Source organism: Nycticebus coucang, chromosome 6 (assembly GCF_027406575.1).
Source record: "Nycticebus coucang isolate mNycCou1 chromosome 6, mNycCou1.pri, whole genome shotgun sequence".
In the NCBI taxonomy this organism is placed as follows: Eukaryota; Metazoa; Chordata; class Mammalia; order Primates; family Lorisidae; genus Nycticebus; species Nycticebus coucang.
Genome location: NC_069785.1, coordinates 3,389,261 through 3,393,022, shown reverse-complemented (window position 1 = coordinate 3,393,022; position 3,762 = coordinate 3,389,261).

The following is a 3,762-nucleotide window of genomic DNA, read 5'->3' as shown; positions in this document are numbered from 1 at the left end:
TGGGAAACTGGTCCTAATGGAGCTCACCAATGAACAAGAGCAAAGAGCTCACAGGGCAGTGTCAGTGAGGGAGTTTTCAGCCAGTAAACAAATAACTGTATCAGAACACCTCCCACTCACCCGAGCTGGCCCCTGCAGACTTTTCTCTTTACCCAAAAGTAAAGGAAATATAGAAAAGAAGACCTTTTGATGACATTCAGGACATCAAGCATAATAGGACAACACCTTTGAATGGCCATACCAAAAAAGAGTTCCAAAATTGCTGTGAAGGGTGGATTAGGCTCTGGTGTTGGGGCACAGCTTCCCAAGAGGAGGACTTTGAAGGTGACCACAGTGATATTCTGCAATGAGGGATATAGCACTGGTACAATGAGCTCTTGAACTTAATTGTCAGACCTCATGTCATGCTTTATAAATAGCGAATTCATTGTTTTCCCCAGATGGAAATCAAAACATTTCATGCCCAAGTATATACACGTCTGACATAGTTTAAGGTGGTTGTTTAGAGGGCCTGCAAACAGAAGTAACCAAGCAAGTAGTCTTTCGTGGAGGAGACTCGCATCCATAGAGGGTCTGCTCAGATGCAGCCAGGCTTTCTCTCAGGGATCCTCTAGTCCAGATCTGGAAATATCAGTGGTGAGGCTGGTACCTTTAAAGGTCTGAAAGAAAATTTACCATCTGTTCTCTGTGAGGGTTCGTCTACCATGACAAGCACAGCTTCGCCAGCCCAGCATCTAGGCCACCTCTCCCCACCCCGTAACTTGTTTTGCCATCGTCACCTGTTTTGCCCCATTCTCTCTGTAATCTCAAGATGATGCCTTACCACTGGGGAGGGCGTTATCACGCTGCCCCCCCCGCCCCCATGTGAGCATTAACAAGTTCGTATGCCTTTTTCTCCAATAATCCGCCTTTTGTCAGTTAATTTTTCAGCATACCTTCAGAGGGCAAAGGGGAAGTTTTCCCTTGGCCCATGTACCTCTTTCTATTCTTTTAATTCTTTCCAGATGGTGTCAGCTATGAAACGGCTGGTCTCATATAGACCAGAGGGAGGCTAAGGAGAGTGGTATGTTGACAAGAAAGCAAATTGATGAAAATGTAATTTATTATACAGGAGGTATAAAATGTAGGCTATTTGAGCTCAGTCTAGAGAATATGTATAATTAATCAAAAAAAATTATATCTATTTAAAATCAGGTTCCCAAGTCAGGGTGGTGTGGCTCACACCTGTAATCTTAGCCCCACAGGTCAGGGTGGTGTGGCTCACGCTTGTAATCTTAGCAGTCTGGGAGGCCAAGGCAGGTGGATTGTCTGAGCTCAGGAGTTTGAGACCAGACTGAGCAAGGGGGAGGCTCCCAGGTAGCAATCACAAGGCTGTCCATGTCCAATATCATTTAGGCCAGGTTTGAAAGAAGGCTGGGGAGTCTGGTTAACTCAGCACAAAGGCAGGCAACGACCATGTACAAGAGAGGAGAAGCAGCCCTGTTACCTTAGTTCCCAGGGCTTGTCCCCTTGGCATGATAAATTTAGAAGGTACAGAAATTTTATTTTATTTTCACAGTATTCTTTACCAATTCTCACCCATTTATTAATTCAACAAATAGTTATTGAGGGCCTATTATGTATCGGCTACCGCCTGGGTGCTAAGATCCAAAACAGATCGACAATCTCTGTTCTAGAACTGACATCTGCAGGGGAAACAGCAGGAGGGGGTTGCAATCTTATTTTATTTTATTTTATTTTATTTTTTTGAGACAGAGCCTCAAGCTGTCCCCTTGGGTAGAGGGCTGTGGCATCATAGCTCACAGCAACCTCCAACTCCTGGGCTCAAGCGATTCTCCTGCCTCCGCCTCCCAAGTAGCTGGGACTACAGGTGCCTGCCACAATGCCTGGCTATTTTTTGGTTGCAGCCCTCATTGTTGTTTGGCAGGCCCCAGGCTGGATTCGAACCTGCCAGCTCAGGTGTATGTGGCTGGCGCCTTAGCCGCTTGAGCCATAGGCGCCGAGCCATGGTGGGGTGGTGGTGGTGCAATTTTAAACAGGGTAGTTTTAGTCCTCACCAGAAAGGTCATGTCCAAAGCAAGATTCCAGCTGTGGGGTTAGATGTGTGGCTATCTAGAGGGACATCCCACTCAGAAGGAGCTGCCCTGCAAAGGCAGTGAATGTTGTTTTAGGGCAAGGAGGAAGTCATACTGTTAGGTAGTTAGCTAGGAGGGGCTCTCCTGGGGAAGGAGGACCCAGCTGCCATCCTGGCGCTGTCCCCCTTACTTTTGTCCTGAGTGATTGCTCACTCCTAGAGAGGTAGGGACCTCCTACCATCTGCCACTTAGAACTTATTGTGCCAACTGCAGAAGGAGGTGGAAGATTCTCTAGCCTGACACCAGGCACAATAGTTTTTTTGTTTTTTTTTTTTTTGTAGAGACAGAGTTTCACTTTATTGCCCTCGGTAGAGTGCGGTGGGGTCACACAGCTCACAGCAACCTCCAGCTCCTGGGCTTAGGCGATTCTCCTGCCTCAGCCTCCCGAGTAGCTGGGACTACAGGCGCCCGCCACAACGCCTGGCTATTTTTTTGTTGCAGTTTGGCCAGGGCTGGGCTTGAACCTGCCACCCTCGGTATATGGGGCCGGCACCCTACTCCTTGAGCCATAGGCGCCGCCCCAGCTTCCTCTTTCTTTAAAAGGCAAGCATGAAACAAAGTTTATTGAGGAAGAGAAATTTAGGTTGACAGAATAAGATAAGAGCAAGATATAGGCTTATAGATCAAGACACATCCACCGGGGACAGTGATTGGACTTTCATTGCCAGGGCAAGCAGGTCAAAGCTTGCTTTCTTTAACCAATTACAAATCAAAGAATCTCTGAATCTACCTATAACCAGTGTGCCCCTTGTGTCAAGGAGTCCCATCTTTTTGAGCCAAACCAATGTCTTACTTCCATGTATTGATTTATGATTTTACCTACAATTTCTGCCTCCCTGAATTGCATGAAACCCAACTGTAATCCAACCCCCTCCAGACCACTTCCTCATGGCCTTTGGGTCACTCCTATCTTTAAATTATTTCATAGAATTCTGTGCTTCACCCATTAACATTAGGGTTGTGGGGTTGGCCCAAGTTCATCCCACCTGACACTGGACAAGTGAGATACATTTGTTAGTCATATAAACTCCCAGCCCAGGGGAAGAGGTCACAGCTTGCAGCGTGTGACTGGAGGGCACTGCACTTGGGGACAGAGTGATGGAGCAGAGGCTGTGGGAGGTGGGCTCTGTCGTGTCAAGGCGGGGGTACTCTGAAGGACTTCAGTGAATGCCACCCAGTATAGCATGCTGCAGTGCACTGATTACCTTGAACGGAGAGCACGTGAGGGACTCAGATGCTGCAGGGGCTTTCTCTGAGCCTCCCCCACCCCACACCCCACTGTCTGCCTAAAGATGGATCCTCCAAAAGCACCTGACTGTCATGAATCTGCTCCCTGGGAATCTTATCGACCACATCCCACCACTGAAGATGAGCTCAAATCACAGGAGAGGGGATAGGAGTTGGCCCACCCCAGATTCTCTGAGCGCTGCTTCAAGACAACTTTACCCGAGAGTCTTCTCACCTGCATATGAGGCCACGTGTTTCATCCTCCCATAACGTGTGTTGCCACCACAACCAGTTTTACCCTGTATCCCTTTCTGTGGCTCAAGATACTATCTAAGCTTTGATCATCTGATCCTTCAAGTCCACTCATGTTCTGTCGGACTCCCGTGCATCTGTACATAAG